Source organism: Schistocerca cancellata, chromosome 1 (assembly GCF_023864275.1).
Source record: "Schistocerca cancellata isolate TAMUIC-IGC-003103 chromosome 1, iqSchCanc2.1, whole genome shotgun sequence".
Lineage (NCBI taxonomy): Eukaryota > Metazoa > Arthropoda > Insecta > Orthoptera > Acrididae > Schistocerca > Schistocerca cancellata.
Genome location: NC_064626.1, coordinates 179,093,152 through 179,117,478, shown reverse-complemented (window position 1 = coordinate 179,117,478; position 24,327 = coordinate 179,093,152). Strand labels below are relative to the sequence as shown.

The following is a 24,327-nucleotide window of genomic DNA, read 5'->3' as shown; positions in this document are numbered from 1 at the left end:
TAAAACGCTGACACTGGCAGCAGCGCGTAGGTGTCGGGACATAGGGGCGAACAGAAATAACCTCGTAGCCCGCTTTGATGCGCGATGGCAGCTGAACACTATCAAAGGTCAAGAAAAGTGTCCGGGTCAGTACAACGTCATTGTTGACCTTTTTCATCATGACCCTATGGACAGCCGTCACACCCTGCTCAGCGAGGAAAGACTGAATCTCCTCGTCAGTCAATCCGTCAAGCGATCTAGTACATACCACACCACGAGATGAATTCAAAGTTCGGTGAGCCTCCACCCGGACTGAGAACGTGTTCAGGAGTGTAGCTCGAAGTAGTTTTTGTGCCCTAAAGGCACTCTCAGTTTCTAGTCACAAGGTAGCATTACGCAACCTGGTACAAGACTTAACAGTTCCGGCTATGGCATCTACGCCCTTCTGGATAACGAAAGGGTTGACAGAGGAAAAATCCTTTCCGTCCTCAGATCAAGAAACGACGAGGAACTGTGGGGCAGGCGGTAGTACTTTTGTCACTGGTGGCTGGTCAAGTTTCCGTTTGTGGGCAGAAGTCGAGAGAGAAGAAGAGAAATCCATTGCGGAGGAATCCCCCATGATTGCCAGCGTCTCCGATGGCGTGCTCCTTCCTTATGGGGACCCTCTCAGAGGGCACTCCCGCCTTAGGTGAATGTTTACACCTCAGGTCACACCTCCCGAGAAACAGACGGAGGGACCAATCGGCATGGTCAGAAAGTATCAGCTCAGGCAATCACCCCTCCCTGGGCCTGGCCTTTACCAGGGGGTACGTGCGTGCCTTACTTGTCTACCCAGGGCGGGGAATTACGCGTTACCCCGTCACCGGCTACGCGTGCGAAAGCATGGGTCGGCCTACAGGTGCGCACAGGGAGGAAGGAAGAAGAGGAAAAAGAAGAGAGAGAGGACAGACTGTCTCAAACGCCGAGGCGGAGACCAGAGAAGGCAAGGAGAAGAAGGCAAGGGAAAGAGTAAGGAAGACAGTGAGATGGAAAAGAACAAAGAAAGGAACCAACCAAAGGAAGAAAGAAATGAGAAGAAGTGAAAAACCAAAATGACCACAAATGTAGGTCGTGGAACCGTCCGTCTCCGGACACAGGTGCTAACTACCCCCTTGAGGGGGAGGGACTCCTTTTAGTCGCCTCTTACGACAGGCAGGAATACCTCGGGCCTATTCTAACCCCCGGACCCGCAGGGGGGAAAATTACAATGTAATCGGCAAACCTCAAAGTTTACATTTTTTCTCCACGGATTTTAATTTCTACTCCAAATTTGTTCTTTTGTTTCCTTTACTGCTTGCTAAATGTACAGAATGAAGAACATCGGGGACACGCTACAACCCTGTCTCACTCCCTTCTCAACCACTGTTTCCCTTTCCTGCCCCTCAGCTCGTAACTGCCATCTGGTTTATGTACTAACTGTGAATAGCCTTTCGCTCCCTGTATTTGGCCCCTGCCACCTTCAGAATTTGAAAGAGAGTATTCCAGTCAACATTGTCAAAAGCTTTCTCTAAGTCTACAAATGCCAGAAACATATGTTTGCCTTTTCTTAACCTATCTTTTAAGATGAGTTGTAAGGTCAGTATTGCCTCACGTGTTCCAACATTTAAACATAATCCAAATTGATCTTCCCCGAGGTCGGCTTCTACCAGTTTTTCTAGTCGTCTGTAAAGAATTCGTGTTAGTATTTTGCACCGTGACTTATTAACCTAATAGTTTGGTAATTTTCACAGCTATCAACACGTGCTTTCTTTGGCATTGGAATCATTATATACTTCTTGAAATCTGAGGGTATTTCACCTGTCTCATACATCTTGCTAACCAGATGGTAGAATTGTGTCAGGGCTGGTTCTCGCAAGGCTATCAGAAGTTCTAATGGAATGTTGTCTACACCCGGGGCCTTGTTTCGACTTGCGTCTTTCAGTGCTCTGCCAAACTCTTTGCGCAATATCATATCTCCCACTCCATCTACATCCTCTTCCATTTCCATAATATTGTCCTCAAGAACATCGCCACTGTATAGACTCTCTATGTACTCCTTCCACCTTTCTGCTTTCCCTTCTTTGCTTAGAACTGGGTTTCCATCTGACATCTTGATATTCATGCAAGTGGTTCTCTTTTCTCCAAGGGTCTCTTAATTTTCCTGCAGGCAGTATCTATGTTATCCCTACTGATATACACCTCTACAGCCTTACATCTGCCCTCTAGTCATCCGTGCTTACCCATTTTGCACTTCCTGTCGATCTCATTTTTGACATTTTTATTCTTTTTTGCCTACTTCATTTACTGCATTTTTTATATTTCCTCCTTTCATCAGTTAAATTCAATATTTTTTGTTACCCAAGGATTTCTACTACCCTTGTCTTTTTACCGACATGATCCTCTGCTGCCTTCATTATTTCATCTCTCCTAGCTACCCATTCTTCTTCTTGCTTTCCCCTTCTTTACAATCATTCCCTAATTCTCTATCTGAAACTCTCTACGACCTTTGGTTTAAAAAGTTTAACCAGGTCCCATCTCGTTAAGTTTCCACCTTTTTGCAGTTTCTTCGATTTTAATCTACAGTTCATAACCAAAACCTGGGTCCTAATGCTCTGTCTTACCATTATATAATTTATCTGAAACCTTCTAATATCTCCAGGCCTCTTCCATGTATACATCCTTCTTTCATGATTCTTGAACCAAGTGTTAGCTATGATTAAGTTATGCTCTGTGCAAAATTCTACTAGACAGCTTCCTCTTTCATTCCTTACCACCATTCCATATTCACCTACCACTTTTCCTTCTCTTCCTTTCCTTACTATCGAATTCCAGTCACCCATGGTTATTAGATTTTCCTCTCTCTTCACTATCTGAATTATTTCTTTTATCTCATCACACATTTCTTAAATCTCTTCGTCATCTGCGGAGCTAGTTAGCATATAAACTTGTACTACTGTGGTAGGTGTGGGCTTCGTGTCTATTTTGACTACAATAATGCGTTCACTATGCTATTCATAGCAGCTTACCCGCAGTTCTAATTTTTTTTTTTTATTGATTATTAAACCTACTCACGCATTAGCCCTACTAACTTTAACCTATCCATTTCCTTTTTTACGTTTTCTAACCTTTTCTGTCCGATAAAGAGATCTGACTTTCCACACTCCGATACACAGAATGCCAGTTTTCTTTCTCCTGATGATGTCCTCCTGAGTAGTCCCCGCCCAGAGATCCGAAAGGGGGACTGTTTTACCTCCGGAATATTTTACCCAAGTGGACAGCATCATCATTTAACCATATAGTAAAGCTGCATGCCCTCAGAAAAATTACAGCTGTAGTTCCCTCTTGCTTTCAGCTGTTCGGAGTACCAGCACAGCAAGGCCATTTTGGTTAATGTTACAAGGCAAGATCAGTCAGTCATCCAGGCTAGAGGACAAATATAAGAATTTAGAAGCATATCTCACTTTGGGAAAGATAGATAGTACCTGTTGTTGTTGTTGTCTTCAGTCCTGAGACTGGTTTGATGCAGTTCTCCATGCTTCTCTATCCTGTGCAAGCTGCTTCATCTCCCAGTACTTACTGAAACCTACATGCTTCTGAATCTGCTTAGTGTATTCATCTCTTGGTCTCTCTCTACAATTATTACCCTCCACGCTGCCCTCTAATGCTAAATTTGTGATCCCTTAATGCCTCAGAACATGTCCTACCAACTGGTCCCTTCTTCATGTCCAGTTGTGCCACAAATTCCTCTTCTCCCCAATTCTATTCAATACCTCCTCATTAGTTTATACCCTCCTTTCAAGACACTGTCCATTCCGTTCAACTGCTCTTCCAAGTCCTTTGCTGTCTCTGACAGAATTACAATGTCATGGGCGAACCTCAAAGTTTTTATTTCTCCTCCATGGATTTTAATACCTACTCCGAATTTTTCTTTTGTTTCCTTTACTGCATGCTCAATATACAGATGAGTAACATCGGGGAGAGGCTACAACCCTGTCTCACTCCCTTCCCAACCACTGCTTCCCTTTATGTCCCTCAACTCTTATAACTGCCATCTGGTTTCTGTACAAATTGTAAACAGCCTTTCGCTCCCTGTGTTTTACCCCTGCCACCTTCAGAATTTGAAAGAGAGTATTCCAGTCAAAAGCTTTCTCTAAGTCTACAAATGCTAGAAACGTAGGTTTGCATTTCCTTAATCTTTCTTCTAAGATAAGTTGTAAGGTCAGTATTGCCTCACGTGTTCCAACATTTCTACGGAATCCAAACTTATCTTCCCCGAGGTCGACTTCTACCAGTTTTTCCATTCGTCTGTAAAGAATTTGCATTAGTATTTTGCAGCTATGACTTATTAAACTGATAGTTTGGTAATTTTCACATCTGTCGACACCTGCTTTCTTTGGGGTGCAATTGTTATATTCTTCTTGAAATCTGAGGTTATTTCGCCTGTCTCATACATCTTGCTCACCAGATGGTAGAGTTTTGTCATTACTGCCTCTCAAGGCCGTCAGTAGTTCTAAAGGAATGTTGTCTACTCCCAGGGCCTTGTTTCGACTCAGGTCTTTCAGTGCTCTGTCAAACTCTTCACGCAGTATCGTATCTCCCATTTCATCTTCATCTACATCCTCTTCCATTTCCATAATATTGTCCTCAAGTAAATCACCCTTGTATAGACCCACTATATACTCCTTCCACCTTTCTGCTTTCCCTTCTTTGCTTAGAACTGGGTTTCCATCTGACATCTTGATATTCATACAAGTGGTTCTCTTTTCTCCAAAGGCCTCTTTAATTTTCCTGTAGGCAGTATCTATCTTACCCCTAGTGAGATACGCCTCTACATCCTTACATTTGTCCTCTAGCCATCCCTGCTTAGCCATTTTACATTTCCGGTCGATCTCAGTTTTGACATTTGTATTCCTTTTTGCCTGCTTTATTTACTGCATTTTTTATATTTTCTCCTTTCATCAATTAAATTCAATATTTCTTCTGTTACCCAAGGATTTCTACTAGTTCTCGTCTTTTTACCTACTTGATCCTCTGCTGCCTTCACTACTTCATCTCTCAAAGCTACCCATTCTTCTTCTACTGTATTTCTTTCCCCTGTATTTGTCAATCATTCCCCAATGCTCTCTCTGAAACTCTGTACAACCTCTGGTTCTTGCAGTTTATCCAGGTGCACCTCCTTAAATCCCTACCTTTTTGCAGTTTCTTCAGTTTTAATCTACAGTCCATAACCAATAGATTGTCGTCAGAGTCCACATCTGCCCCTGGAAATGTCTTACAATTTAAAACCTCGTTCCTAAATCTCTGTCTTACCATTATATGATCTATCTGATACCTTCTAGTATCTCCAGGATTCTTCCATGTATGCAACCTTCTTTCATGATCTTGAACCAAGTGTTAGCTATGATTAAGTTATGCTCTGTGCAAAATTCTAGCAGACGGCTTCCTCTTTCATTTCTTACCCCCAACCCATATTCACCTACTATGTTTCCTTCTGTCCCTTTTCCTACTCTCGAATTCCAGTCACCCATGACTATTAAATTTTCGTCTCCTTTCACTACCTGAATAATTTCTTTTATCTCATCATACATTTCATAAACTTTTACTACTGTAGTAGGTGTGGGCTTCATGTCTATCTTGGCCACAATAATGCGTTCACTATGCTGTTTGTAGTAGCTTACCCTCACTTCTATTTTTTTATTCATTATCAAACCTACTCCTGCATTACCCCTATTTGATTTTGTATTTATAACCCAGTATTCACCTGACCAAAAGTCTTGTTCCTCCTGCCACCGAACTTCACTAATTCCCACTATATCTAGCTTTAACCTATCCATTTCCCTTTTTAAATTTTCTAACCTACCTGCCCGATTAAGGGATCCGACATTCCACGGTCCGATCCATAGAACGCCAGTTTTCTTTCTCCTGGTAATGACATCTGTCTTGAGTAGTACCTGCCCGTATATCCGAATGGGGGACTGTTTTACCTCCAGAATATAAGGGCCTCTCCAGAAAACGGAAGTAGATGTGTACCAACAGCTCAGATTGAAAACCAGTCCTAAGCAAAGAAGGGAAAACTAAAAAGTGGAAGGAATATACAGAGGGTCTATACAAAGGAGATGAACTTTAAGACAATGTTATAGAAATGCAAGAGGGAATAGATGAAGACGAGATGGAAGATATGATACTGCAAGAAGAATTTGATACAGCACTGGAAGTCAAAACAAGGCTCTGGGAAGAGATGACATTTCTTCGGAACTACTGATACCCTTGGGAAAGCCAGCCATGGCTAAACTCTTCCATTTGGCACGCAAGATGTGTGACAGGTGAAATACCCCCAAACTTCAACAAGAACGTAAAACTCCAATAACAAAAAAAGCAGTTGCCAACAGGCGTAAATATTACTGAACTGCTAGTTTAATAATCCAGTCACAAGATACTAAGATGAATTCTTTACAGAAGAATGGAAAATCTGGCAGAAACTGACCTTGCAAACGTCAGTTTGGATTCCGGGGAAATGTAGGGATACCCAAGGTAGTACTAACCCAACAACGTATGTTATAAATTAGATTAAGGAAAGGCAAACCTACGTTTACAGGATTTGTAGACTTATAGAAAGCTTTTTACAATGTTGACTGGACTATTCTATTTGAAATTCTGCAGGTAGCAGGGGCAATACACTGGGCGATATACAACTTGTACAGTAACGAGATGGTAGTTCTAAAGAGTCAAGAAGGCTGAAAGAGAAGCAGTGGTTGAGAAGGGAGTGAGACATGGTTGCAGCCTACACCAGGTGTTATTCACTATGTACACTGAATAAGCAGTAAACGAAACCAATGGAAAATCTGGAGTAGTTCTGGCAGAAGAAATAAAAACTTTGAGGTTTGCCAATGACATTGTAATTCTGTCAGATGATGATTCTGGTTTGTGGGGCACTCAACATCATGGTCATCAGCGCCCGTACAAGTTCCCTATCTTTCCAGTTGCAATCTCATCACTTCCCAAATGATGATGAGAACAATACAAACACCCAGTTCCCAGGTGGAAAAAATCCCCGACCTAAGTGGAATTGAACCTGGGAGCCCATGATCTAGAGGTAGCAACGCTTGCCACTAGACCACGAGCAATTCTGTCAGAGACACCGAAGGACTTGGAAGAGAAGTTGAATAGAATGTACAGTATGTTGAAAGAGGCTGTAAGATGAACATCAACAAAAGGAAAACAAGGATAATGGAATGTAGTCAAATTAAATCGTGTTATGGAATTAGATTAGAAAACAAGACTCTGAAAATACTAGATGACTTTTGTTATTTGGGCAGCAGAATAACTGATGATAGCCAAATCAGAGAGAATACAAAATGTGGACTGACAACGGTAAGAAAAGCACTTATGAAGAAACATCAAATACAGATTTAAGTGTTAGGAAGTCTTTTCTGAAAGTATTTGTATGGAGTGTAGGAATGTATGGAAATGAAACATTGATGATAAACAGTTTCAACAAGAACAGAATGGAAGTTTTTGAAATGTGGTGCTACAAAAGAATGCTACAGATTCAATGGGTAGGACACGTAACTATTAGGGAGGTACTGAATAGAACTGGGAATAAAACAAATTTGCAGCACAACTAGAAGGAGGGATCAGTTGATAGGATACTTTCCGAGACATCAAGGGATCACCAATTTAGTTCTGGAGGGACAGGGGAAAGGGGCGGCTGTACCAGAAGACCAAGAGATAAATACAGGAAAGATGTAAGTTGCAGTACTTATGTGGAGATGAGAAGGCTTGCACAGAATTAAGTAGCAAGGAGGATTGCGTCAAACCAATCTTTGGACTGAAGACCACCAGAACGACTATTTTTTTTTCTTTTTTTAACGTATATGGGAATAACTTGCACTTTTTCCAGTTGCTTGGGAATTTGCACTGGGGGAGATATTCACAATAAACGCAAGCTAAGTAAGGGCCAATGCCGATGACTACTCTCTGTAAAACCGAATTTGTATTTCATGTCTGTGTCTCTGGTGATAATTTTATGTTAGTGTTGGTGTAAGTGTTCAGCAAAAGTTGAATGATTTGTCCTCTACTTCCATTCTCTTACATGTTCTTTACATTCAGTGCCATATGATGTCCTGGTTTGACCTATGTATCTCCCATCACATGTATTACATTTCAGTTGGTATATTCTTGACTTCCCATGTAGATCAGTTTTTCCTACTCCTTTTTGAAAGTACTTCTGAACTGAATTATTGGTTTGCCCAGCTATTTTTATGACTTGCTATTATATAAAAAATTAAATAAATAAATAAATACATAAATAAATAGATATTCTGTGTGTGTGTGGCTGCATGTCATTGGGCACCACCTTGGGTTTTTGTTTCTTTCTCAGTTTGTGTTGCTCCTGTTTCTTGTGTGTCTGTTTGTGTGTCGTTCTGTCCTTGTGTTGGTGACAGCTGGGTGTTTGGTCTTTTCTTTCTTGATTTTGTTATTGGTGCACACAGTACATACTGATGTACAACCACAAATGCACCAATAGAATGTCCAATATTTTCTAAAAACAAGATACAAAATAGCTCACCAAACCAGCAATTCAATTCAAAAGTACTTTCCAGAAATAATACAAGAAATTGATCTCTATCACAAATCAGAATTATAGCAACTGAAATGTAATAGATATGACAAAAGACGAATGGTTCATACCAGGAGAACATTTGACACTAGATACAAAGGAAATGTAAGAGCATAGAAGCGGAGAGCAAATCATTTGAATTTTACACTTACACCAACATAAAATTACCACCAGGAACACACACATGGAAATCATATGGGGGGGGGGGGGGGGGAAACACCTCACCGTAAAAGAAAATTACCACACTCAGAAAAACACAACAGAAAATAAATAATTCATAAATGATCAAATCAACACAGCAAACTACACACTCTTAAATGACCACTAATTATTATAACACATATGACCACCCACACCCCCACAGAAGAGTACACCCCCCCCCCCCCCTCCCAAAGATAACAATGTACAACATCACTGTCAATGACAACTGCTGCCAGAACCAACAACAGAAATAAATTGGTTTATACAACATTAACTTCTGTTTATTGCACAGCTCAAGCCGGCTCCGATGGGGGAAGGAATATGAAGAAAGAAGCAAAAAGGAAGGATCGTGTCAACAAAGTACAGCATAAGGAAAAAAATGGCCAGACAGTACCTGCACATGCCACAGCATTTCAAGCAAAACCAGGATGTCCCAAGACAGAGTCTCAACAGTAACAAGATCTGGAGAAAAAGTATCAATTATTAACAAACCATAGGTTGTACAAACTTCATGCAAAAAAGTTCTGTCCAATAACAAAAGAGAAAAATCCAAATGTGATTAAAGTGTGCTTTGATGTACAACAGTATCAGTCGATACCAAAGCTCTCAGTAGGTTGGATTACACAATTTGTGTATTAAGACTCATTCCCAAGCACAGACAAGGGAAAGACATGGCTTGAAACACCTGAAAGGTGCAACCAAGTAGCCTCTGCTCTATTGGATTAGCTTAGAAGCTTTGAGGACTCCTGTACCAGTCAACATAAAAATACTGTAATGATGTTCATACTAAAGGCCTACATGGAAGAAAGCAGAAAAAACTAATAAGCTCATATATTATTTTTGGAAGAAAGCAGAAAAACTAATAAGCTCATATATTATCTTCCTTTTCACGGTCAAAGGTGTGTTTGGTAGAGTGGATGAAGATACCACAAAAAGGAAGATATTCTTTCAATGATGGAATACTATAAAATACTGCAACTACACGGTGTTGCCAAAATATTAAATAAAGATTGGGAAGCAAAGGCTCTCAAGTCAACTCCACTAAAATCCCTACAATCTAAGGTACCTTTCAGAATAACTGCTCAGCGAGTGATGAAAAGTCTAAGAAGAGGATCTTGTTCTCAGTATAAGATGCAAAGAATGGAAGTCATGTACAGGATGAGGTATGGAAATCCAGAAACTGCAGATAGGAAGTATGGAAAACAGTCACCTAGGAAAAAAAGAACATAGTCAGCAAGGAAAAGAAAAACTATGCTTTAAACTTACAAAGCTTTTTAACATATCAGAAGTTGCAGAAAAGTTTTGTAAGAACATTGTTGAAAGTGGACATTAAATTTCCAGTTTAGAATTGTTGTAGTCAATATTTTGTGTTGTATTTCAATGCCATTTGTTGGTGTTTTGCATTTCTGCTTATCAAAATCTTTGTAATTAGTGTTAAAAAAGGAAAAACCAATTTGAATGTGTATATTAACAAAATTTTTAACTTCTATCTCTGCATTTATCGACTTTTGAGAGAACTTTGAAACTTTTTCTCTCTACTTGGAAATAAACAACGAAAATTTTAGGAAGTCAAACACACAATCAGAATCGTGGCTACAAAAGCTGTATTAATGCTAAATTACCTTATTTATGTAATTAATAATTTGGCATGATATTTAAAAATGTGTTTCCACCATCTCCTCTTAGTTTCTTTCCTATAATCGTTACTCCCCCCACCTCCCAAATTTGAACTACAGCTCCTAATCCCTTCCCTTCCACTTACATCTCTGTTTACTCTCCACTCACATCTTCACTAATTTACACTAAAACAAACAAACACACACACACAAAGTTATGCTTTGAGTGGAACTGTCAATTGTGGTTTTTCAGAATTTCTGTTGTAGCCTCCCACCTAGGGAATACAGGAACATTTTTATACCGCAAGGTTCCCTCTTTATCAAATGAAACAGGGAATCTGTATTACAGTATTCCAGTAACTGTGATACAAGTTTGTAGGTGATGAAATGGAAATGAGTGTTTGGAGTCATTGGCCGGGAGGCTCCCCTTGCGAATCAGGTCCTGCCACCTTGGTGCAGGTCTTATTACATTCTATGCCACATTGGGCGACCTGCGGGTTGGATGGGAATGAAATGATGAAGTAGACAACACAACACCCAGTCCCTGAGTGGAGAAAATCTCCGACCCAGCCAGGAATCGAACCTGGGCCCATAGGATGGCAATCCATCATGTTGACCACTCAGCTATCGGAGCAGACAGTTTATAGGTGATGACAACCAATGACCTCTTCAGTGCAGGCACATACCACACTTGAAATCTTCCAGGAATTGGCGGATGCTGCAAGTAATGAGGCTAACGGGTAGGGGCACTATAACAATAGTGTGTGGTATAAGGTTAAGACTTTCGGTCTGACAGGAGGCACGATTGGATAGATCGTGAAAGTTGTGGTTACCACTGTGACCAGATGGCATTGTGGTCAGTGCATTAACCTAGTAAGCAGGAGACCCAGGTTCTAATCCCAGTTCAGCAAAGATTTTCAACTTGCCCCGTTGATACAAATCAATGACCACTGGCAGCTAATATCTTTAATTCTTTTGCGTCTTGTGATCCAAGTGTTTGATAATCAGGCTCCTTTTAGAAGCAAGTGTGGCTAATTTTAAAGTTTTATACCGAGGTTGGAGCAGATCTCCACCATATCTTCCCAGGAGGTTCAGAATTATTTTAGACATGACAAATTTTAAGAAAGACTTGCATTCCACATTTAACCTGTAAATCTTTGTTTTACAATATTTCAGAGAGCTATCAGGATTTCAAAATATGTACACTGAGGCAAGGAGATTCCCCTGAACTGTTCAGTTATGTTCCCAGACCATCGTGTACTCAAGGTTTAATATTTACTGCAGAGTTATATGGAATCTTAAAGACAATAGAGCAGATGAGGTATTTGCAAAGCAAAACTTCATTTGCTCCAGTTCCATTGGTGCCATACCAGCATTGCAACAAATGGACCCATGGGAAGGAGACACAAAACAAATTGGACACCCACCATCCTGCTGGTTACCAAGGCATAAGGGAATCTGGGAAACTGAGCAAGGAAACTAAGCAGCCAAGGAGACCTGCTGCAAACATGACACGAAACAATGTGCCATTCAACTGCGTGCTATCATTTTGCTGTTCAGTTTTGTAACTGTGGGGAAGGGGAGTGGCTGACAATGAGGGACAATAAACTGACTTGATTAAGACAATTATTTGGTTGTTGCACACATTTTACTAGTCAGTCTGACAGGATGAAGTATACCTGAGCTGCCTCCAAATGGAGGACTGTTCCCTAATACATGGCTTCAGACACAGGTAAGATCACCTCCCAGTTTGCAATGCCTGTGGCATACAAATCACTATACTGCACATGTTAACTGAGTGCATTTTATATTGCGATGAGAGCTTAGAAGCAAATTTAAGTGGGAATCTGCCCTCTATTTTGGCGAATTATTACATTAATATGGTGAAGTTTTTGATGATGATGATTTCAGGGCACTCAATGAAATAGAATATAAATCGCGGAATATAAATTAAATACTATGCAAAAATAAAGTTTTTCCTCATAATCAATCTTACTGGGGGCACAAGTTCACAGCAGTTTTCCCTAAATTTACAACACACAGCAGATACACACAACATAGACTTTAGTCACCAATAATATATTATCCTTCACTGTTTAGAAAAGACTTCCAAGGTTGGGGTAACTTTTCGATTGTGTAACTGTAGAAATCGTGTGATTTTGAAGCAAAGGAGTCATCAAGCCATGTTCACAGCGCATTTTCACCCGGAAAGGAAGTTCCCGGAAGGTTGTTCGAAAGAAAGTGAAAAAGGTGAAATCTGAGGGCGCACGATCAGGTGAATAAGGTAGGCCTAAGTGCAGTCTGACTTTCCAAATGAACTTCTGTATAGTGCTTTTTGTCAGTCTAGCAGAATGCGGGCAGGCATTATTGTGGAGTAGGTTCACTTCATACAGTCTTTTTGGTCATTGTTCTTGCAGTACAACTTCAAGACTACTCAGTTGTGGATAATAAATGAGAGCAGTGATGGTTACACCTCGGGGAAACAATTCATAGCACACCATACAGTAAACGTTTGCCATGAATGCATATCATTATCTTTTGTGGATGCACGCATCAACCATTCCTTTCTTTCTCTTATGTTCGCATAAAGAGACACTGTCTCATCACCAGTGACAATACAGGATGGGAATAGTCAGTGTTGTTCATGAACCAGTTGCAGACATGCACATATGGCACATGCTGGTTTTTATGATTTTGGCTCGGAGCACATGGTACCCATAAGCCCGACTTTTGAACCTTCCCTATTGCATGCAAATGTTGCACGGTGGTGAAATGACCGCAGTTCTTCACATCTGCCAGTTCTTGAGTACACTGATGTGGATCATTGGGATTAATGTGTTTACACAATCTTCATCAAACCCTAAAGGTCTTCGTGAAAGTGGAGAGTCACTAATCTCAAAGTGATCCTACTGACAATGAGAAAACTATTTTCTTGCCATGCCCTTTTTTTTTTTTTGTGGTTTTAGGGCGCAAAACTGCTAAGGTCATTAGCACCCGGTCCGGGACTTAAGAAACAGTAAAAAACCTAAAATAGAAACCAGCAGCAGTGGGAACGAAAGTCATAAAATTGGAGAAACTAAAAGCAGAAGGAAGGCTTAAAAATCCATTACAGAAAGGGGTTGGGTACCCCAAAAAAAACTTCAAATGACTGACGTCATTTCACTGGCACGAATGAACTCTAGAACGCGATCGACCGATCGCGTGTCATCTGCTAAAATTGACGATATATCAGGTGACAGCTGTAGACGGGCGCGTAACGGAGTAAAATAGAGGCACTCAATTAAAAGGTGTCTTACCGTCTACAACTGAGAGCAGTGGGGACAGAGTGGGAGAGGATCGCCGCTTAAAAGATGTCGATGGCTAAAAAGACAGTGCCCTATCCGGAGTCTAGTTAAAATTACCTCCTCCCGACGACACGTTCAGGAGGAAGAGGTCCAAGCACAAGGAAGAGTTTTTATGTCCCGCAATTTATTTTGGGGAAGTGTCGACCAGTGCGCGCGCCACAAATGAACAACACGACGACTTAAAACGTTCCGGAGATCGGCGACGGGAAGCGATTGAATTGCTGGCCGAAGAAGAGAGACTGCAGCCTTGGCTGCAATATCGGCCGCCTCATTTCTGCAGATACCAACGGGTCCCGGGAGCCAGAGGAACGCCACCGAGACGCCCCCCAGGTGGAGCAAGCGCAGACAGTCCTGAATCCGGTGGACCAGAGGGTGCACAGGGTAAAGAGCTTGTAGACTGAGGAGAGAGCTGAGAGAATCGGAGCAGATAACGTACTGTATCCGCTGATGGCGGCGGATGTAGTGGACAGCCTGGAGAACAGCGTAAAGCTCCGCAGTATAGACCGAACACTGGTCGGGAAGCCGAAAGTGATTTGGGGTGTCGCCAACATCATAGGCACTCCCTACACCTAACGACGTTTTTGAGCCATCGGTGTAAATAAATGTGGCTTCCGTCATTTGTGCACAGAGAGCAGCAAATGCCCGACGATAAACAAGTGAAGGGGTACCATCCTTGGGAAATCGACAAAGGTCACGGAGCAGGCAGATCCGGGGACGGAGCCAAGGCGGTGCTGTACCCCAAGTTGTCAAGAAGGTTTTAGGAAAGCAGAAGGGAAGAGAATGGAGCAGTTGACGGAAGCGGACTCCCGGTGGTAGTAGGGAGGAGGGGCGGCCTGCATACCCTACATCAAAGGAGGCGTCGAAAAATATATCATGGGCTGGATTAGCAGGCATGGATGACAGATGGCTGGCATAACGACTCAGAAGGACTGCTCGCCGATTGGACAGCGGAGGTTCAGCAGTCTCAGCATAAAGACTTTCCACAGAGCTGGTGTAAAAAGCTCCAGACACTAAACGTAATCCATGGTGGTGGATAGAGTCGAGACGCCGAAGAATAGACGGCCGAGCAGAGGAGTAGACTATGCTTCCATAGTCCAATTTCGAGCGCACTAAGGCGCGACAGAGGCGGAGAAGGACCACTCGGTCCGCTCCCCAGGAGGTACCATTCAGGACACGAAGGGTGTTGAGGGATCGCAGACAGCGAGCCGAAAGATACGAAATGTGGGAGGACCAGCAGAGTTTTCTGTCAAACATAAGACCCAAGAATTTAGCGACGTCTGAAAACGGAAGGTTGACAGGTCCTAGATGTAAGGAGGGTGGAAGAAACTCCTTACGTCGCCAAAAATTAACAAAAACGGTCTTACAGGGAGAGAAACAGAAGCCAGTTTTGATGCTCCAAGAGTGGAGGCGATCGAGACATCCTTGAAGACACCGTTCAAGAAGGCTGGTCCGTTGAGAGCTGTAGTAGATCGCAAAATCGTCCACAAAGAGGGAGCCCGAGACATCAGGAAGGAGACAATCCATAATTGGATTGATGGCAATGGCAAACAGTACAACACTCAGCACGGAGCCCTGGGGTACCCCGTTTTCTTGGGAGAAAGTACGGGAGAGAGTAGTGTTCACCCGCACCCTAAATGTGCGCTCTGCCATAAATTCGCGAAGAAAAAGGGGCAGCCGACCTCGAAAGCCCCAAGAGAACAGTGTGCGGAGGATGCCCGTCATCCAACAGGTATCGTATGCTCTCTCCAGATCAAAAAATATTGCTACTGTTTGGCGTTTCCGGAGAAAATTGTTCATGATATAAGTGGAGAGAGCAACAAGATGGTCAACGGCAGAACGATGATGTCGGAATGCGCATTGGGCAGGTGTTAAAAGACTGCGGGACTCCAGCCACCACGCTAGACGGTAATTCACCACACGCTCCAAAACCTTACAGACACTACTTGTGAGAGAAATGGGGCGATAGCTAGAGGGGAGATGTTTGTCCTTTCCAGGTTTCGGAACGGGAACGACGATAGCTTCCCGCCATCGTCTGGGAAAAGTACTGTCGGTCCAAATTCGATTATAAAGGCGAAGGAGGTAATGCAGACAATGGGTTGATAAATGCAGCAACATTTGGACGTGGATACCATCCGGTCCTGGGGCGGAGGAGCGAGAAGAAGAGAGTGCATGTTGGAGTTCCCGCATGGAGAAAACAGTATTATAGCTTTCGCAATTTTGAGAGGAGAAAGCAAGAGGTCGCACTTCCGCTGCACGTTTCTTCGGGAGAAACGCTGGCGGGTAATTGGAAGAGCTCGAAATCTCAGCAAAGTGCTGACCCAACGAGTTAGAGATTGCGACGGGGTCCACGAATGTATCATGCGCGACAGTGAGCCCAGAGACCGGGGAGAAACTAGGCGCGCCTGAGAACCGTCGAAGCCGACTCCAAACTTCCGAGGAGGGAGTGAAGGTGTTAAATGAGCTAATAAAGAATTTCCAGCTTGCCTTCTTGCTATCGCGGATGACGCGACGGCATCGCGCACGGAACTGCTTATAGCGGATACAGTTGGCCAAAGTAGGATGGTGGCGGAAAACGCGGAGAGCACGTCGCCGCTCGCGTATTGCGTCACGGCATGCCTCGTTCCACCAAGGAACTGGGGGGCGCCGGGGCAATTCGGAGGTGCGTGGTATTGAACGTTCCGCAGCTGTAAGAATAACGTCGGTAACGTGTGTGACCTCATCGTCAACGCTGGGAAAGTGACGGTCATCGAAGGTCGCTAGAGACGAAAAAAGTGTCCAGTCGGCCTGGGCAAACTTCCAGCGTCTCGGACGCATATATGGCAGTTGAGGCTGCAGTCTAAGGACACATGGAAAGTGGTCACTCGAGTGTGTATCATCAAGGGCGAACCATTCGAAGCGCCGAGCCAGCGGAACAGTACCGACCGCAAGGTCCAAATGAGATAAATTTGTCGTGGAGGCAGACAAAAATGTAGGGACCCCAGTGTGGAGGCAAACTAGATCCGCTTGGTGGAAGACGTCTAGCAATAGGGAGCCACGTGGACAAGGATGTGGAGATCCCCAAAGCGGGTGGTGGGCACTGAAGTCCCCAACCAGCAAATAGGGGGGTGGAAGCTGACCAAGAAGATGAAGGAGATCAGCTCGTGCCATTGGTGTGGACGATGGAATGTATACAGTACAAAGGGAGAACGTGTATCCGGAAAGGGAAAGACGGACGGCGACAGCTTGGAAGGAAGTGTTTAAGGGGATTGGGTGATAATGGAGAGTATCATGGAGAAGAATCATGAGTCCTCCATGGGCTGGAGTGCCTTCAACAGAGGGGAGATCATATCGGACGGACTGAAAATGAGGGAGAACAAAGCGGTCATGGGGACGCAACTGTTTCCTGAAGACAGAAGATGACCGGCGAGTAGGATCGTAAGAGGATCGACAATTCATCCCTATTGGCTCGAATGCCGCGGATATTCTAGTGGATAATGGACATGGGGTGAACAGAAAATGGAGGAATGTGACCAAAGGTGCTATCAACTCAAAGACTGCTCGGAGCTAGCGACCGACAGCATGGAATGGCATTCAGCCGAAGGCAGAAGATCCTGATCCATAGGTTGGTCAGGAGCAGCTCCTGCCACCAGCGATCGACCGGTTGACCGGCCACCAGCAGTGCGCCTCGGCGACACAGAAGACGGCCGAGGGCGATTTCCACCAGGTGGTGCTGTAGATGGGACACGCCTTGGCGGAGAAGGAGAGGAACTGGGTTTCTTTGTAGCCTTCTTAGAAGTATGATGTTTAGATGAAGGAGGAACCGATGGTTGGGAAGTTGCAGTACGTAAAAACTCTTCATGAGTATGCTCTTTTTTGGAAGGCTTGGTGACGGACTTTGGGGCTCGAGATTTAGTAGAACCCGATGAAGGGTGAGCCATAGAGTGGACAGGAGAAAGTGGTGAGGTTGAACGGGCGATCTTTGCGCTGGCCGATCTGACGACCGTGGCACTAAAAGTGAGGTCGCAAGTCTGCGTGGCCGCCTCCTTTGTTGGCCGAGGAGAAGCAAGGACAGTGCTGTATTTTCCTGCCTGAGGCACGGTGGGCTGTCGACTGGCGAATAATTTTCGAGCAGCAAAGGTCGACACCTTTTCCTTCACTCTTATTTCCTGGATGAGCTTTTCGTCCTTAAAAATGGGGCAATCTCGAGAGGAAGCAGCGTGGTCACAGATACAGTTGATGCAGCGAGGGGATGGAGTTGGACAAGCACCCTCATGGGCATCCTTGCCACACGTAACACATTTGGGCGGATTGGAACAGGACTGGTTGGTGTGATTGAACCGCTGACACCGATAGCAACGCGTAGGGTTTGGGACATAAGGGCGAACGGAAATTATTTCATAGCCTGCTTTGATTTTCGATGGGAGTTGAACTTTGTCAAATGTCAAGAAGACAGTGCGGGTTGGAATGATGTTCATGTCAACCCTTTTCATAACTCTATGAACAGCCGTTACGCCCTGGTCAGACAGGTAGTGCTGAATTTCTTCGTCAGACAATCCATCGAGGGAGCGTGTATAAACGACTCCACGCGAGGAATTTAAGGTATGGTGCGGTTCCACCCGGACAGGGAAGGTGTGGAGCAGAGAAGTACGCAGCAATTTTTGTGCCTGGAGGGCACTGACTGTTTCTAACAACAGGGTGCCATTCCGTAATCTGGAACAAGACTTTACAGGACCTGCAATTGCGTCGACACCTTTCTGAATAATGAAAGGGTTGACCGTGGAGAAGTCGTGACCTTCGTCAGACCGAGAAACAACAAGGAACTGTGGCAACGATGGAAGAACTGTCTGTGGCTGAGACTCAGTGAACTTTCGTTTGTGAGCAGACATAGTGGAAGGTGAGGAAACCATTGCGGAAGAATCCCCCATGATTACCAGCGTCTCCGATGGCGCGCTCCTCCCTTGTGGGGGCCCTCACTGAGGGCACTCCCGCCTTAGGTGATTGTTCACACCTCAGGTCACACCTCCCGACAAACGGACGGAGGGACCAATCGGCACTTTCGGAAGGTATCAGCACAGGTAATCACCCCTCCCTGGGCCTGGCCGTTACCAGGGGGTACGTACGTGTCCTATCTGTCTACCCGGGGCAGGGAATTACACGTTACCCCCGTCACCGGCTACGCATGGAAGTGTGTGGGTCGGCCTTCAGACACGCACAGGGAGGAAAAAAGAGAAAGGGAAAGGAAAAAAGAGAAGAGGGGTCTCAATCGCCGCAGCGGAGAAAAGTGCAGAGAGAAGCGGGAAGGAAAAGAGAAGGACACAGGAAGGACGAAGACTTGCAAGTATAGAAAGCAAGGAATTTGTAACAGTTTAGAGCGTCCGTCTCCGGACGTAGGCACAAACCATACTCCCAGAGGGGGAGAAAGGGAAGGAAAGAGCCAGAGATGGGGGGGGGGGGGGCGAAGATGGGGGAGGGGGAGGGATGAGGAAAGGGAAGGTATGCAGCCCGGAAAGGAAGGAGGGCCACATTAGCTCGGGGTCCCGTGCTCGCTACGCACGTGTCCACAAAAGAGTTGTGAACCCCCTGGGGGGTTTGCCATGCTCTGTCCCATGGCATTATCCCCATAATGAAGCAAATGTCTCTGGCTGCCTCTGCTGCTGTCACCCCTCTACTGAGCTCTAGGAACATAATATGTCAGAAATGTTCCGATTTCTCCACTTGACACTCATTTTTCTAGTTCCACCCCATTCACTATTTCCAAATGACAAAATGAGAATATGTAAACTCAAGTAGCAACAATAAACTACAAATAAAAATGACAATAAATAAACCCACAGCAGCTGGAATATCAACATGCAAAACAAAACCACTACGAACTTACGCACCAACCTAATACAAACTTGAAAGATTGTTTGCAGTCAGAAAGAAGACCATGGTTTCTTATCAATGCATTAAAACAGGTAATAAAAATGTGCAAGGATTAGTATGTTACATACACATTCATGTCCTTTCCTCACACTGAAACAAAACTAGAATACCACCATGACATGAAATACTAAATAAAATGAGAATTACCTTATGGAAGTGCTAAAAATTATTCCCTGGTCAATGTGGCTCGCTGACCGCATACAAACCAACCACTGTGAGAAGTAAATATTGGGTAGCAGTACTATTCATGGATATTAAGACTGCTTAAATAAAAACCCAAATCTCAGTTTCACAATATGTATTAAAGGAGACATGGACACAGTCAAAATTGTAAATCTGATTCAGATAGTTACATATGGCTTGATCACTGACAAATGAAGTGAACCAGCCACTCCGAGATACATTAAAATAACCTGCCTTATAGTTTGAGAAGGGGTCCTGAGAAAACAAACAAGTTGCCTCATTGTTACTTAAAACAGTGGACAAATCATAATCAAGAATAATTGCTGTCCTTATATCAGAATGTTAAATGCAAAAAAGTACGAGATGGTGCTCTGACATAGGTACACTGTAAGCACTACACACTGGTGGGTGACCCTGCTGGAGAAGGTCTTCTGTGTCTAAGGTTGATGTCCTTTTCTGTCATGTTGCAGCCACTTCTTCCTATCTGCGAGCCTGGAATCATGTTTTCCATTGCAAAACTGTGGGCTTCACCAGCCTTAATTTGTTATTTTCTACCTCAAGCACACATTCTCCTTGCACCTAACTTTCTTCCTCAACAACGTAATAGCACTTATGGGTATAGCACAGGGAAGTACCTTACTTCCCTTGCATGCATCCCTTGTTGTGTCTGCTTGCTCATTTCCCAGTATCTTCACATGGCAAGATACTCAGCAGACTATTACTTCCTTACCCTGATGTTAAGAGTATATAACATGTGTCCTGTATGTTTTGTATTGCTTTACCTGCTTGGGGTATTTGGTGAATGGTCTGTAGGTAGCCCAGGGAATCTTAGAAGATAAAGATATTCTGTCAATTGCACATCTGCTACAATGCCTTTAGGACTACATATAAATCCTGAGGACACTGTCTGGGAAAACAACAGTGCAGCTGATGAGAGGGAAATACGGAAGCGTCCGATCCCGCCCGTCTGCTTTGACCCATGACGTCACAAATATGGCGGAAACAAAAACAAACAAACACACTTTTCACAAGAAGCCTAATGACACTAACGGGATAAGCGCGGGAAATGGGGTGTTTTGGGTGGGGGAGGGGGGGGCAAACTAAATATCAACAAATTTAGATGCCTTGCGTAGCTACAACGTGTAAGTGAAGACAGCCATGCATGAATACCCACCCACCTCCCCAGGGGTCGTAACCCCTGCAACCCATAGAAGATAAAGATGATTCAGTAGCTGATTAGTGTTTTTTGTCTTTTTTTTAAAAAAATCTCACGTGATAGAACGAACAGATCAGAAAGATAAATATAATAAACTAAAACAGAAATTGGAGGAAACAAATAATTAAAATAAGTAATAAGCATTTTTAAATTTTAAAAAAAATCTCACGAGATAGAACAAACAGATCAGAAAAGTAAACAAAATAAGATAAAACAGAACTGGAGACAGCCACACTCAAACCAAACTCCGCGCCGTCAATACGTCGCGCACGACAACACCCCTATGTCACGGGTCAAAGCCGAAGCGTGGGATCGGACGCTTCTGTCGACCCGATGAGAGAATAGCATGAAGAGTTGAATGCAATCAGTCTTCAAAACAACAAACAACTTCCTATTAAGGAAAACGTTTTAATAAATTTAGTCCTCAATAACAGTAACCGACAGGTTTACGTGTCAATTGAATTCACTATAGATTGGTGACAGTTTGATTCAGAGAAGGAAACATTTGTGAATAACCAAATAAAGCTGGTTTTGTATGAACTTGATATGTAGCATTGGCAACACCTGTTTTTGTCATTGGCAACATCTGTTCCATGTTTAAGGCTCTCATACATTATCATTACTGTAAGATAAATTAAGATGATGTTATTGGTACCTATAAGGTACCAAAACATGTATATATGTTTTGCAGAAGGTTAAAACACGGGAGGAGGCATAACATAGGTAACTATTACCAGTTGCAGTGATGTTGGGATTCAAAGAGAATTCTCTACAAGGAAAACAAACAATAAAGTCATGGCAGACCTTACCCTGTAAAACTCCTTTGTGCCCTTGTCTAGGTATTCTGATATACAAGAGCGTAAAATTCGACTTGGGGAAGCGTGATAAGTATCCTTCTGTTGTTTGCACCAGTCTAGTGCATGAGCAGTCTTACCGTCATAACAGAATACGAGTCACTTTTTAGGAAAAACACTTCATGAAAGTCTACAGAAACAGCATAAAGGATGGAAACTAAATTTTACAGCTTCACCTACACAGGGGAATCCTAAGAGATGAGAATGATAACATGGGTGGAAGGCGAAATCGCCTATAGTTCCTTTCTGTATCATACTACACTAACACTACGTGCCAGTAATTTGAGGTAATAATCGTATAGACACACGTGGCAGACACGAGTACTGTCCTGAAACCGTAAAACATTGTACGAGATCAATTAAGGAAACTTGGAAATAAGACAACGCAGTTAGTAAATAACAATCTGTACGATAACGATATCTACACATCAACATTATGTAAAACACTACGGCTATACAACATGTGTTCACAAGCAATGAGTACCTCTTCAAAACAGTCGACATATTTTCATGTGAAGAAGCAAATTATACTGCAGATGTATTTGAGAATTGGTAGTGTTCAAAACTGATTCATATTTTCCTATCTGCAAATCATATGGTCTCCTACAGGAAAAGCAGCTCTTTCCATAATCATTAATTTTCATACAGCCATAACCAATCCTCTACTGGAGCACTTCACAATCTGACATGCCCAAATACCTCAACCAGAAAAGATACGCAAGGAACTTACTTTTGTAAAGGAACTCAAACTGACGTAACGGCTTATAACTTCTACACAGCAGCAAATTTTCATTGTCACATGTCCAAAACATCACCACGCCATATTTTCAAAATTTCTTATCGAACGACATTACGACACATACAATACATCGATAGCCAATGCGTCCTCCGACCAGAACAGTGTCCCACCTCTTCAAAAACGGAAAATGTTTCCACAAGAAAAGTTCCAAAATCTGAATTAAAACAAGGTGTATTATTCACGTTCGATTCACAGCATAGTGACGTCATGGTGTAGTGTATTCACTAGGGCTGGAAAAACGATATTCGCATTCGGACAGGCTCGATATTCCCCGATTCGCCGCAGCGCTCCATACAGTATCGAGCATGTTCGAACGATCACGAGATATTTGACTCGCGCGCCGCGAGCTCAAGGAATACGCAAGAAACTACGAAGTAGCTGAAACAATAAGCTATGGCTCTGCATTAATTTCACATTTTCGTGAAACGGTGGAGGAAACAAAATTAAATCCTACCACTCCACAAACGCCTACTGCGTTTGAACAAATTTACAACACGCGTTCTCATACAGTACGCGTGGATGTGAGAAACATTTATGTCAATTTTTAAGTAAAGGTAATAGCCCCCCCTACCTTTTATAAATCCCTCCAAATCCTTGAACGCCATGCTCTCCGCCTCGCCTATCGCATCCGTCTCCCCTCCCCTACGCGAATCCTGTACGATCTCATCCCCTTCCCTCACCTCCTCCTTTTCCTGGAAAGGATACGGATCCTGTACACCTCCCGTAAACTCGATCCTCCTCACCCGCTTATCTCCCCGATCCTCTCTCACCCCCGCCCGCTGCCGCGGCCGTATTCCCACGTCCCACCCGGTCTCCATCTCTCCACCCTCCTTACCCTCTCCCAAGGGGGCTTCCGCCAGCTCCCCCTCCCTGATGATGTCCTCGTCCCCTCCATCTACCCCTCCTATCAACTTTGATCCTGCCCCACCCCCCACTTCCGGTGTCCTTTTCTTTAGGCACCCTCCCTCCCTTCTCTTCTCTTCCGTTCTCTTTCCTTTTCCACCGTCCCCTCCCTCCACCGCTCTTCCCCCGGGCTTCCCCTACCCCTTCCTCCCACCCCCCTCTCTCCACTGCCCGTGGCATCCCTGCTCTCCCCTCTCGCTCTCCCACTCCCCTTTCTCCTCCTCCTCTCTTGGCAGGTCCCCGGACTCGCACACGCATAGTGAACTTTCGCGCGCTGGAGATCATCGCCTTCTGTGTCTCGTGTGTGTGACGACGTTTAGTGTTTTTGGTGTCCGCCATCCCGCTACTCCGTTCACTTGTGCCGTCGGATTCATCAGTGTTCTGTGCGCCGTGTCAACGTGTTTTCAGTGTTGTTATCGTCACATGTGAACGACTCCGTGTTTTTTGTGTCTCTGTGACCTCTCTCTTTTGTCCGTCACTATGTTCATTATCATTCTTCGTTCTTATGCTTTTGTGAACATTATGGCTGAAGAGCGGCGTAGTGTGCCGCTGCCAGCCTGCCTGATTTGTACAGGTATACAAATAACAATAAAGAAAAAAAGGTAATAGACAAAGACGAAAATTTTGTCCTGCAAAAAACATTGCTTGACAGAGGAAAATTTAATATTTCATTTGTTTATGAGAGGCGGT

General features: G+C 43.7%; 1 protein-coding gene across 1 annotated transcript in view; it reads right to left on the bottom strand.

Annotated features, from left to right (window-relative positions):
• Positions 1-22,933, bottom strand: part of LOC126168284 (uncharacterized) — a 76,055-nt gene extending 53,122 nt beyond the window's left edge. Inside the window, exon 1 of the mRNA XM_049920543.1 lies at positions 22,666-22,933. The gene's annotated coding sequence lies outside the window, so the exon portion shown is untranslated. The remainder of the gene's footprint in view (positions 1-22,665) is intronic.
• Between the last annotated feature and the right edge of the window lie 1,394 nt (positions 22,934-24,327).